The following is a 14,244-nucleotide window of genomic DNA, read 5'->3' on the forward strand; positions in this document are numbered from 1 at the left end:
AGAGCAACTCCTTTTTCTACACAGTATGGAAGTCAGCGGTACTGTGGTGGGAACTTTGTATTTACTGTTACCGTTTAGATTTCAATTTGTATTTTCTTGTGATGCAGTAGATACAAAATTTGAGAATTTCAACTATATGACCCAAATTGTGTTAGGGAGAAGAATAAGGAAGACAAGTTATTTTTATGGAGATTTTTTTTCTTTTGCTAGGAATATTGCAGTAGTGGTTTCTGAAAGACTTCAGTTAATCTGCAGAGGACCTGACTCTCTCTGTTTTTCCAGCAGATATATTAGCAGGCTGTTTTCCCATCACTCTTTTTTTTCCCCCATGGTTAGATTGTTTTCAGTGATGTGGCTCCAATATAGGAAGTTTTGAAGTGGAAATAATCAAAATTATCTTCACTGGTTGCAAACCATTTCAGTGATACATCTGCAAAGTTATCTTGCTCATACCTATTATAAAAGCTTGCGAGCTTTTGCAGTTCTAGCTCTCAGAGTCTGCACGTAATTTGGTATTTTTTTCAATTTTGTTATTAGTGTTAATTTTTACTTTAGACTGATGGAAAGCCAGTAAGTTGTACAAAGATGGAATATTTCTTGTATATGTTGGCATATGGTTTCATATAGAAATCTTGTGTATATACGTAGATGATGCAGTTATAAAGCAGAAAAACAGTTTTTAAAATAAGTGCTTTGTTCATGACAGCGTCATGCTACTGGAGAGATTCCAGTAATTACTATTTTAAAAAGAATTTAAAGAAATCAATTAAAAAAAAATTTTTTTTTTTTAATATCATAATTTTAATGGACAAAACCCGCCTTGCCTAGTAACTATTCCTAAGACAGCATCTGAGATTAAAGGAAACCACAAATTATGGAATTCTGATTTGAGGATGTTTGTATATTATTTTGCACTCTTTTTTTTGTGTGCGTAAAATAATATATTTAAAGATATCTTTATGTGGTTTGAGGCATGCTTAGTATTTTTGTCATCTGTTTATCTTTACTGGTGCTGCAGTGGTTGGCTTTCTTAGGAATTTAAGGTTTGTTTGTTTCTTTCTTTGTTTGGTAGTCCATTTCTTTAAAGACCACATCAAATTAAATTAAAATACATTTATTTTGTCTTAATTTTTTTTTTGAAGAATAAATGCTTGGTCAAAAGCCCATTAGTTGATCTAAATCTTCCTGTTTCTCTCTGGGAGCTTGCAGGAAGATGTGGTGATCCAACAGTGTCCTTTTCAGATGACTAAATTGATGTGAATACTTCCTGTCTTTCTTAACCAATGACTAATTGTATATTGTTGCTATGCAGGCAGGTTTGAAAGTGTCTGTTTTATTAAACATATTCAAGTTTGTGAATTGTCCGCAGTGCTGTGCTGCTGTATCAGAGGTGAGAAGTGCAAGGGACAAGGTGGAAAGCAGCATGTTCTTAAAGGATTTGTCAAAATACCAGCATTAAATTCTTCTAAGAGAAGACCAATAGTCTCTTGTGTGTACTTTCATGGGCATGGATAATGCCATATGAAGTGCTCCATCACAAATGCAAACTAATGCAATGGCGCTGTACCATAAGTTATTAACACTGTTATGGATATAATTTATTAACCACAGGAAAATGACTCAAAGTGGAAATGAGATTAGTTATCGTTTTCTGTCACTGTCATTAGTGGTACCTTGTTTTGTATAGGTACGAATGGGTTTGTTGGAGTATGTAAGCTTCTGTGCTCAGTGTGTGGTAGTGGTATCTCTGGAGCTCAATTTAAGCATGAAAGATGAAAGACAGACAGAATCATCATCCTCACTTACAATTTACCTGTTTTTTTGTTTGTTTGTTTGTTTTTGTTTTTTCCTTTTAATTCACATTGCATCTTTATGTTAGAAAATTGCTCTTTTTTATGTAGAATATTAATAATCTATGAACTGCAAAAATACTGAGCAAAATATTTTTCTTTACCTTTTTCTTTTAATTCTCCTTGCCTTTTTATATTAGAAATTTGTTCATTATTTTTATGTAGAATACTGATAATCTATGAACTGCAGTAATAGTGAGCAAAGTATTTTTTCTAGCACAAGTGTATTTAGTGTCTTGAACGCAGAACAACAAGGAAGACTCTAGAAAATTTAAAAGCAACTTGTACTTGAGTGATTTTATTTTTATTTTTTCTGCATTTGTTTTCATGTCAAACTATAACCTTGGGGTGTACAGATAGAAACACTTAATGCCTTTCTCAGTAAAATGCCACTTTGACTCTTCTGTTAGGAGTGCTGAATAGTCAAGCTCTATTGAAGTTACTTCAGCTGTCTCATGCTGAGACTGCCATGGCCATCCTGTGATGACCAGGTTTACCACTTGCTGTTGGAGCGCACATCACACGGAATTCCCATGGACTTGAGAAAGGCTGAAGCAAATGCACAGCTCTCAGCTGCCGTGAAATCAAGAGCATAAGTCTGGAGACTTATTTTTATTATTATTCTTTTTTTTTTTTTTAATACTCGGAAAACAAAGTAGAAAGGTGCTACAGATTCAGCATGGAAAAGCTGAATCTTTTCTGGATTATGTGCTGTAGTGTATTTCGCTTCTTTTCCTCAGATTTGCAGATATTGTTGCTAGAGACTACCAGCACATGCCTAGTGTTGGTTAAAAGACTTCCTGTGTTTGATATGCATGGCTAGCTTCATTTCTGCTTCCTTTCCAGATCTCTTTTGATGGGGAAGGGTGACTTGGAATTTAATCCAGGGCTCAGTTTCCAGAAATCTTGTGCATCCCATTAAACCTGTGCATCTCACAAGTGGCTAAGATCTTGTTTCCCTCTTGTTTTTATTCTTTAGTTTCTTAAGAGTTATAAGGAAATTTTCTACCTTCAGTTTTATTTTCAGTGCCATACAGCGAAGCTGTACTCTACCTCATGCGAGCTGCTCTAAAGTGATCAGGCAGTGGGGTCTCTTGCACTTATTTAATGTTACTCCTACCATCTCTCTGTTCAGCCTTAGTTCTAGTATTTTTGCACTTCATTTTCGCAGTTTTGCTCTGTTTTAGGTTTTGGTGCTGAAGTCTAAAATAACTGAAATATTCCAGACCCTATGTTGTTATTTATAAGGATTTTTAGGGGTTCATTATTTTTCTATTGACTCATTTTCTCTTTATGTGAATGTGTTTGCATATATATGCACATGCACACAAAAATTAGAAATTTATTTGTTAATTTTGGAACAAACTTTTTGTATGATCTTAGATTTAGATGTACCCCTTATCTTGAGTTTCTGTCACCTTTCCAAGGCAGGGAGATAACAATTCACCCACCAAACTAAGAGGTGGTAGAGATTAATTAGTATCTGGGTAGCGCTTTGAGAATATGGCAGTGATCAAATGACATCGACTTTCCAACTAATATTATCTTACCAATTTTTTTTTTTTTTTCCTACAAAAAGATTTTCAAAGTGATTGCTGTTAGTATTCACAAACAGGTTTGAGATTTTCACTTCTTTGTTTTATTGAGACACTGTAAAAGCACTTGTGAAGAAAGGTATACTAGTCTTCCTCTTAACATCCCAGAACACAAAGTCCATTTTTTGCTTTTCTTTTTTTCTTCTGTCTTGCATGTCCTTTGAAGCTCTGAATACCTAGCCTCACTTTCAAGGCAACCGATAGCCAGTGCATTATGGAAGAGAAATTCTAGGACTGATGTATAGTAAAATCTCATAGATTAATATTTTTAATATAGTTGGAGACATGAATATTTCCATCTGTGATACTTATGTACACAGTAATTTATATATATATTGTGTTATTCTTTACATTTATTTTGAAAATGTTTGTGTGTTGCAATTAGCTTCCTCCCCCCCCACCCCAGTGTCTTTTACATAATTCTGCAGTAAATGATCAGGGAGGGATATATTCCGTAAAATGCGTGCTCCCACAGAACAAGTACTGGTATGATACTGAAGTCTGAATAGTTCTGCACTTGTGATAAATATAGACATCTTGACTGCATTTTGAGCAAAATTCCATCCTGTAGTGAGTGATTGCAGGCATATGACATGAGCACGATGTATATCACATACCTTGCTCTCTGTTCAAATATCCTGCCCTGAATTTGCATGCTGTTTTATGCAGATATCATGCGGGTTTTTATGTGATCTGGCAGACATGCCAGGAAGAAATCTTGCTCGCAACATCGGTGTTTCTCAGTTTACCTGATCTGAATGTACCTGGCGGTCAAAGCAAACAAGCAGCATGATAGAGATATGGAAATCCTCTCACCTTTCCTGGCTGCTTTTCTAAATATCTGAACATCCACCCCCGTCACAACCCAAAAAAGTTACCGTTACTAAAATTAAAATTTCCAGACCTATAAATAACCAAGGAATGAGCTATTAAGAGTTGCCAAAATCCATGTGTTTATGAGCATTTTTTAATTATTTCTTCACGAAACTGGAAAGTGGTTTCTGCCTTCCCCTTTCAATTTTACCTGCCTAGACCTGAGACCAAGTAGTTGGGCTTTTTGTTGCTTGTACTTCCTTTCTCTTTTCCTCTCTTCATCTCCTCCTTCTGCCTGCACTCCTTCCCTCTCCCCTCCACCTAGTAATTAATAACCCCAGTAAGGAATGTAGCTCCTTTTTCTACTTTAGAAGTTACTGTAGTTTAGGTTTTGAAGATGTCATTAATTATTTTGGGGAAGTAAATCCTTGAGGGCCTGGGCTCAGGTCTTGGCAGGCAGGTCCTTTCCAACCCACTCGCAGATGCTCCAGAGCATTCCCTCTGATGTCTCTTTTAGCTGATGAGATATTGAGATTTTTTACAACGTTTTCAATTAACTATTAAAATTTGTGCCCAGGATTTTCAGTCATCCTTATAGGATGGGCACTTGGAATGAGTTGCAGAACCTATTACTGGTGGGATGGGGGAGGGTGAGCTTTGATCATGATGTTAGCCTTGCATGGGCTGCTCTGTTGCAGCTTCTGCATAAGGACAAGTAGCAGAGTTTGTTCTTGTGGTGCTGGAAGCCCACAAGGTGAACCTTTAGAGGTACACTGATTTTAAGGACTTTCTCTAGATGCTCAAATTTTCTTTTTGTATGCAATCTTAAAATAACTTTTCTATATGGGATACATACACTTCATGTGCTGTTTGTTGACCTCACTAGTGTTGTATTTCTGTTGAGGGCAGTGAGCTGAGTTCAAAATTCATATTGCTTAATCTTTTAATCATTGATTGTTGTTCATTAGATAAGCCTAAGTGCTCTTGCTTTTGCAGTTGTACCCATCAGATTGTTTGGGTAGCAGATACTAGAAAAGGCATTCTGCATCTACATTCAGTTTAGCTACAATGAAGATATTAAAGCCCCTTTTTAAAAACAACTGTGATGTCAGCACTTAATGCTTCTCAAGCAAGTGCAGTTTCTGAGTTCAGAGAACTCTGTAACGTGTCAATCTTAGTATCCATCTGTGCTGTCGTGAGGTCAAGTGTTTCTGCTCCTGAAAAGAAGTCCAATACTGAGATGGGAGTAGTGTTGATTTCATCATTTTATTTTTTCACTTTGAGTCAGCTGTATGAAGAAACAAGCAACTATCTCCTAAGTTTTCATGTGGACAAAGTACAGAAGTCATGCTTTTTTCTAAGGGAGTAAAAGTTCTGTGACAATCTTCCCCACTTTGTGTGCAGACTTGATGTTATAGGTCAGCAGTTTTTCAAACTGCGTCACGTAAGTGGTTATCTGTACCGTACGACCATTAAGTTTCAGGGAAGTGACAGAACAAAAAAAGGAACATGATGTGTTTTCTTCAAATCTGTTTTCATTCTGTAATGGGTATGTATTGTCAATCTGAGCCCTACCCAGCTTCTGTCTTCGCTCCTTTGGCGGTCTTGAGAAAGTTAGATGAAATAGCTTTCATCAAAAATATTTGCTGTGGTGTTCTTACTTTTATATATACATATATATATATGTATATAAAACAGAATCCTGTATTCATTCATTCATGCTGCTTAATGCAGTCATGGCTGAGTATAAACCCTGATTTTTCTTTCCGTAACTTTATTAGAGGGTTAACAAGCCATTCCTCCAACGTTCTTTAAAACAAGATTGCAAATAAGTCTTTTTCTTCTTGCTATTGGCAAATTGTTGGCTGCAGAGTACTGCACAAGTATAAACAACATGAGAGATCCTTTAACATAACATGAGAGAGCCTTTAGTCGCTTTGCTCCCTAGCTTTGGAGCTCATTGCCAATTGAAGTAAGGAAAGCTCTGGCTGTTGGGACTTTTAAATCTAGACTTAAAAGTTATTTGTTCTGTTTAGCATTTTTAAAACGATTCTATTAGGAATTGTATGTGCTTCAGTTTTAATTTTAACTCATAATGATTGTAAAGCACCCTGGGATGCTTGCATGAAGGGCGCTACAGAAATCCAAGATTGTATTGTACTGTGTTGTAATGTATTGTATTATTACATGGTGCTGGAGTTGGACCACGGACAATTCATATAGAAAGCATTTGAATACGTAGCTAAAGATAAGGAGAAGTATGTGTGTGTGTGTGGGGGGGGGGAGGGGGTACTGTCTCTTCATGCTTCTTTTCCCCCTTTTCTCTATCAGTTATTTTATTAAACTAAATTAACATGGCAGCTATTCCCTAAGAAATGCCAGCATAATTTACTGCTGCAAAGGGGCTCAAAATGTAAACCAGATGATAAACTAAAAATAAAAAAGTCCACATTAAGATTTAATTGCATTTCCCTTTCTATATTACGTTCTTATGTAAAATACATTACAATACAGTACTTTCTTTATCACTTCCTTCACTTTTAACTGAATTTCATTAACAATAAAGAAATATATTGTCTCTGTTTCGGTAATGTCACTTGACAGTTAATCCCTTAACTTGACGTACACGTCTTTAAGATTTTTTTATTTTTTTATAAAGAACATGATAGCACTGACTGGAGCCAAGTATTGCACAACCATGTGATTTGCAAGTTTCCCAGCTCACAGCTTTGCCAGTGCAGGTCAATTCACACCTGCCACACTTATGCCATTCTGGTCCTCATGTTGCTTTTCCTCGGTGATTGTCAGAGGTAGGGAGAGTCGTGCGTGCAGCTCATTCCTTCCTCCCCCCTCTCCCCGCTCCAAATGTGTGGTAAACCTTGTGCATTGAAAGTGTCTGCTCAGGAATTAAATGGAGTTTAATTTCTGTCCATTAGCAAACGGCTATCCACATCGCCAATTAAGCCTTCTATTTAAGGGGCAAGTAGATACGTATGTCTACATCTTAATCACTGCTGCGATGGGTTTGCAGAGACCTTCCATGACTGGTTCAGTTATTACTAGTGGTGGTGGGAGGCATGGATATCAGTGCGGTTATAAAACCTACCCAAAAGCTGAACAAATTCCGTAGGTGCTGGAGCGTTGCTGTCAGCAGATTTAAAGCTGAGGTATGCCTGCGTCAGTGCACGCAGTGGAGGCATAAAGATCTGTCTGGAGAAAACTGCTTGAATTCGTAATGCTCTGGTAGCAGACAGGAATGAGAGTGAAGCAGGACCCACTTATTGAGAGGTGATGCTACAGGATGAGCACCTCTCACTTTGTTAGAACGGACTTGTACAATTCTTGGCTCTACTCACAACACAGAAGAAAAGAGACATGTTTCACAAAAAGACCCTGAGCAAAACTCTGAAAGCTTGCTTCTTCCCCCCACCCCCTTCCTTTTTCTTCTCTTTTTAATTAATAATAATTTAGGAAAACCTAAGGCGAGGGAGACTTTTGTCTCCCTTTCCTGGGACGCTTCAAGAACAGCGCAAACAGTATCAGGTTCCCCTGGTGCCTTGCAGCGGTTATCAGAAGACAGGTTTTTCAGGACAGCAGCAGCCTCAGACCTGCCTCACTCCAGGACTGGAATAACAGAGTCAAAAAGAAAGAATTCTCTTCTCCAGGAATAGGAGCACATGAAAGGCTCTCAAACTTTCCTCACAAATTCACATTTCTTCATTTTTCCAGGTTATTATTTATTTATTTTCCCACACTGAGAGTTACGGTTCTTTGTAAGTTTGTGAGGAATGATTACCTATGTGCTAGGAGGCAGAGGAGCTTCTCTAAAGTCAAACATGTTTCTGCTTTTGCCATCTTTCTGAAGGATTTGTTACTTTTCGGCAAGCTACTGTAGAGAAGGGTGGATTTTGCGATGGTGAAAAACTGAGATACATGTGAAGGACATCAGTGTTTATGTCCTTTCTAGAGGGAGAGATTTCAATTCTTTAAATTTACCATGTGTGTTTAAATCAGTATATCTGTACTCTCTCAGAATTGTGGGATTTTGTATTTCTGTATGTATCCCAGTAAAATCCCACCATAACATACTTGCCAGCTAGTATGTCCCCAGGCTTTTAAAGCTGTGTGCCCAATTCTGCACATTTTGTAAGGAGATTTGTGTGCAAAACCTTATCTAGGATAATTTTTGAATGAATGGAACCTCAAAGTGCACGTGCCTGTTCCACACAGAAGCTAGCTGGAACATTTCTCTTTCAAGATTATCAAGCTTTGCATATTTTTATGTACTCTTCAGAGCATCTTGACTTCTCACAAACTCTTGTCAGTGGAAAGCAGCAATGCAGAGGATAAACTAGTACCTTGTCTCGCACAGCTGCTTAAAGTGTCACCTGCATATGATTTTACCAAGCAGAAGTTAAGAATCTATAGCAAATTTCACGCTATAACTCCTTTTTTTCCTTCTTTGGTAATTCTTTACTTTTTTTTCCTCCCCCAGAACAAGAAAATTTGTTCATGTATTTTTAACAAGAAAAATATCCTCATGAACTGGGGCCTGTACAATTAAGAATAATCAGAAGTATGAGTGGCTCATAAAGTGGCACAAGGCCTGAAACGATAAATCTGACACTTAACCATTTAAACAAAAGATAGGCAGGGGATGTTGCATTTGGCACTAGAGGGGTATTTAAGCAATCAAAGGCATGAGAGAAGCTGGGAGCTGAAATCAATAAAGTGCAAACTAAAAGCTAGTCATGCATTTAAAAAAAAAAAAAAAATAGTACTCATCTAGTGAAACAGATTATCATGGGATGTGGTGAAAGATCCAGCACAAGTAGTTTTCAGATCAATATCTGATGTTTACTCTAACTCAGCCACAGGTAACTTATCCAAATTCAGTAACTGCTGGATGAACTTCTAGGCTCTGTTTTTATGTGGAGTCCAAATAGATTCTCAAAATTGTCCCGTTTGGCTTTAAAAATCTGCAAAATCTTCTGTAGGAAAAGGAAAGAGATCAAAGAAAGGACTTATCCTAAACACCAAAAGAAATTGAGCAAGGCAACTGTTAGTGCTACTGAGTCTGATGACTTCTTGTCTGGACATTATGCCTTAGGGCTCAACTTCATGCCAGACATCTGATGCTTTGCCTAGCAGAACAGTGGAATCCGAGAAGAGACTTGCTGAAAATCATGTCCTATTTCCCAGCAAGGAAATCTTCCATAACACGGTGGATAATGCTAAGCAGTTTTGAACCGCGTTTTATGAAAACTGTAGTGGAAAATCACCATTTTGGTTCATTGAAGATAGATTATCTGCATCTCTATCAGGAAAATTTGTGATTTGTTTTATTTTTGTGGAAATATTTTGCTTACCAAAAGCTGCATTTAATGCATTAATAGATCTAAAATGTCACCTGCCACACAAAGCATTTACATTAGGAAGCATGTGCATTAGGACTATCTTTTCTAGATAGGAAGCAAGTCAGAAGCAATCTGACCTGGTTAAAAGAGATTTGTTAGAAATAAAAGCAATCCACTTGAGAGGAAGATGGAAATTGTATCTCATTTCTGTTTTCCACCAGTTTAATCTGATTTCCAAGACCCCACCAAAACCCAGCCTTCATTCTTGCATGAGAAATGGTGATTTACCTTGTCTATATTGCACTGTGCTTCTGTCTGGTGCAGGAGCAGCAGCTGGGAAAGGGAAATGCTTGAGGGAAGGATCTCTGTCATCGTATTCCAGGGCTGAGGAGGAGGGATGGAACTTATCCTGGAATAGATCTACTCCGGCCCCATGGACTCAAAGCACTCTCTGTGGTTGGAGCTTCATGGGGTTAGCTTCATCTGGCAGAAAATCTACCTCTGTACTCAAAGATGGCTTTGTGATGGGCACCAAAGTGGGAGTGACAGGGACAGGCACCTGAAGATGTGCATTCCCAATTTAAGCAAAAGCAGCAGTGCAAAGGAACCCTGTTACTTCCTACAAGTATTTCAGTCAGATTCCTGACTAAAATGGATAGTGCTTGCTTTACCCATGGAGCTCTCTGGCTTCAGAGCTTTTCCTGCAGACACCAGTGAATCAAATTCTTAGGGCATAATAATACACCCCACAAACTACAGGGATGTTTTCATTCAGTGGATTAAACCAAGCATTAACTTATTAAATTTTGACTATTTTACATTTTAAGTTTTATCCATATTTTTACTACTAAGTACTTAGTATTTACAAGGTGTGCAATAAAAATCAGGATGCTTGTAAGGATTCGTGTTGGACATCTGACAGTGAAAACTAAAACAACTTACATCTCCTTATCTTTTACAGGTAGAGGTTACGACTTTTTCCTTTTTTATTTCTTCTTTTTATATTTTGTTGAAGTGTTGGGCACTATGACATACAGCTTGTAAAGCAGTTAGAAAGTCATTTCAGATCTGAATTAACATTTCCCACCTACCTATCTTTCTCTTTCTTAAGATTTTATCCTTTGTAAATGTAAGATTAGTATCCTGGGAAGCAGTTTCTTGTTTGAGTTTTATTTATATCCATTAGTGGGAGATGCTAAGAAAACATTGGGGAAAGCTGCTTGGTCATGCAACAGCTAGGAATTTTATTTTACCAAGTGGCAAACGTTAATGCAGGGATCCGTTCCTTCAGATGCTGAATCCTCATCTCTGTATTTCGAAATCTTCTGGTGTGGGGATATATTTATATACATACAGTTTATTGAGAATCTTTTTGTAATCTTCATCATATTCAATGTAGCTGAATGTTTATATTAAAGTGTGCTTTTAGAATTCTTAAAGGCCATATAAGAAGACAGAAAAGGAGCAGGAAACCATATATACTATATAAAGACAAGAGAAAGGAGGAAAAAAGTGCTTGTGTAGTAGAAAGAAAGCTTTTGTCATCATTTGAAATACACCTTTAGGCAGTTTTTAACTTGTATGACCAGCATTTGCCATGCAAATCCTTAATTCTCCTGACCCTGGCAGCAGTATAGAGGTCAGATAGCCATCCAAGTGCAGTGCCAAAGGCACAAACAAAGGGTTTTTTTCTGCTCTGTCCATCTGTGTTTTTGTTCTGTTTTGTTGTTGTTGTTATTTTTTTTTCCTTATTCTACGTGTTTATAAGGCATACGCCAACAAATTCCATTGCGTTACTTTAACAATAAAGGAATTCTAGGACCAGCAAATTTAACATTGTTCTTCATCTGCAATTAAGCCATCTATTTTGTGATTCCTTGTCTAAACCACAGCTGGTGACTGGATGTTTTTGAGCTTCAGGTCTGGTTTTACCTGATGTGGCAGGTGATGGTTCTGTGCCATACTACAGCACCAGGAACAATGTTTTGCCCTGTTTGGGTTTTTGCAGTATGTGGACAGGCAGAGGCACACACGGGCTAAAATCTTTGATTTGGGGATAATCTTATGTTATCCAGTTGGTGCTTGAGTGTTCATTCTCATCTGAAAAATGCTGACGTAAGGTCTCCTGAGAATGAAAGAAAGAAAGACTCCTCAGAGTTCAGCTTTTATAAAAACTGATGTTTCAATTTCTATGTAAAAAGCAACAACAAGCAAACAAACTAAACAAACAAACAAAACCCCGACTGATAGAAGCCAAAACTAGGGAAACAAGGTTCATCTATCCTTTGAGAAAAGATCTCTCCTCCCACCCAAATCTAGAAGTTCTGCTCTGCAACTTTCTCACTATTCAAACTAAGTCTAGGGACAAAGACTGATAACATTTTCTTCCTTCCTTCCTTCCTTCCTTCCTTCCTTCCTTCCTTCCTTCCTTCCTTCCTTCCTTCCTTCCTTCCTTCCTTCCTTCCTTCCTTCCTTCCTTCCTTCCTTTCCCTTTCCCTTTCCCTTTCCCTTTCCCTTTCCCTTTCCCTTTCCCTTTCCCTTTCCCTTTCCCTTTCCCTTTCCCTTTCCCTTTCCCTTTCCCTTTCCCTTTCCCTTTCCCTTTCCCTTTCCCTTTCCCTTTCCCTTTCCCTTTCCCTTTCCCTTTCCCTTTCCCTTTCCCTTTCCCTTTCCCTTTCCCTTTCCCTTTTTTTTTTTTTTTTTTTTTTTAAAGGCATGCTAGGGTTGCAGGACTGGAAAATGCTATCCTGCTGTTGTAAAGTGAAGGATTTATGGGAGAGAAAATAGGATAGAGCCTTAAAAGTTTGGCTTTCAAAAATTGAGCCAGTAGTTTGACAGATTGTTCAGTAAATGTTCATTTTATTGAGAATTATAAAAAAAGGTGCTTAATGCCTCTCTGCCATTAATATAATATATTAAAAGGTTACTGTCAAGATTAGTGTTTCAGCTCTGAAAATTGACTGTAAGGTTTATGGACAGCACTGTTCATATTCTGCTAGGAAGACAAGGTACCTTCTACTTATCACTTGACAAAACCATTATGATGTTACAAAGCTTTATACTGAAATCTTGATAAATAGTAAAACATAAATAAAATCCCCTTTGGAAAGCAGGAGAATAGCTCCTTGTGTCTTATAGCCAGATTTAGCAGATGCGGGTTTGAATGCAAAGCAGTTGTGAAAATAGCCAGTGTCAAACTAGTGCAAAATTAAACTTGCGGGGTGTTCTGTTTTCAGTGGCTGTTATTGTTGAAGTGCTCCATTTCAAAAGCATGCATTCCTTCCTACAGAAAAAAAAAATCAGATTCCTTAGTTGAAATTAATTAGCATTCAGAAACCAGATAGCATGTTTTTGGGTATTCATGAGATCTCTGTTTGAAAAAATGTTTTTAACTTGTAGAAATGTGTTGCAACACACAGATGGGAAGAAAAAGAAAAAAAATCTCTTTAGCAAGCACTGTGTGTAAAAGGAATATTACATTTTGCACGCTCCTGATTACCCTGTGTAAACAGTTTTTGACATCTGTCTTTATAGTTTTCGAGGAGAGGAAGACTTTGTTAAAAGAACCATTTTTATACAGCAGTCACCATTTCAGTCTTGCTTTACCTGTATTATGAAAGCAGATGGTCTGCATGTCTTTTGAATATTTATAACTATCAAAAACAATCTCTTGCTATTCACCCTTAGGCTTATGAGATGTCAGGACTGTTCTGGTTGAAAAAAATCATCTTGGGTGTTTACAGAAAGAGGATTACATTAAGCTGAAATGACTATACATTTTCCAGTTTAATATTTGTCCATCAGCTGTTTAATCGTATTTAGATAATTGTGTAAATAAGTTGTTGCAGCCCTTGCCCCTTTCACTGAGCAGGCTTGAAGCTTTAAACACCAATGAATGAGTTGCAAAAAAGCTTGGATTTTTTTCCTAGTTAAACAACCTGAAAGGCCTAAATAAGTTTGGTTTATGATGTTCCTTCTGAGGGGAGTGCTTCATTTGCAGAGGAATCTCCAGTATCTAATTCAGCTGAGTTGTTTTTGGAAACTGCTCTTTCTCTCTACTAAGTCTGTGTCAGTATGTGTTTGTTCTGTGTAAATACTGCAGCCCAACTGCCCCTTCATGAGGCATGAAAACAACCTCATTCTGCCCATATAAAAACAATTTTAAGGTTATTTAGGGGAAGTTTTGGGACTGTGGGGGTTAAAAGCTTTTTTGACTGTAAGCTGAGCAATCACTGATAACAGATTTTGCTGTGGTTGGTTGATTTGGCAGAAAAGCATGAACAGTTTTGGTTTAGATGATTGAATTAACCTGATTAACATTGTTTTTGTTGGTTTGCAAAAAAGGACAACGGTATACTTTTAGTGACGATCGAACAGTGATTCACCTGGTCAGAGAACAGTGCTGGGGAAAATGTCTGTGAAATCCCTCCCTTTAGCACCCATGACTGGCTGACTTGACCAGCCAGCAAGAAACACACAGGTCCTTCCCCTGCCATGCAGGATGCTCCTTCCCTTAGCTTCTGTCACAGCACCAAAGGTGTTTGATACTGCTGTCTTATCAGTTTTTATTTGATGGACATAGGAAAAGAATCCTGCTTGAGAGGTAACGTCTTTCCCCAATTTATCTAAGAA

At 37.6% G+C, this 14,244-nt stretch overlaps 1 protein-coding gene across 11 annotated transcripts in view; it reads left to right on the forward strand.

Annotated features, from left to right (window-relative positions):
* SATB1 (SATB homeobox 1) overlaps window positions 1-14,244 on the forward strand; it is a 92,619-nt gene that overhangs the window by 29,305 nt on the left and 49,070 nt on the right. The window lies entirely within an intron of this gene.

Source organism: Coturnix japonica, chromosome 2 (assembly GCF_054131305.1).
Source record: "Coturnix japonica strain WE chromosome 2, WE-NBRP24, whole genome shotgun sequence".
Lineage (NCBI taxonomy): Eukaryota > Metazoa > Chordata > Aves > Galliformes > Phasianidae > Coturnix > Coturnix japonica.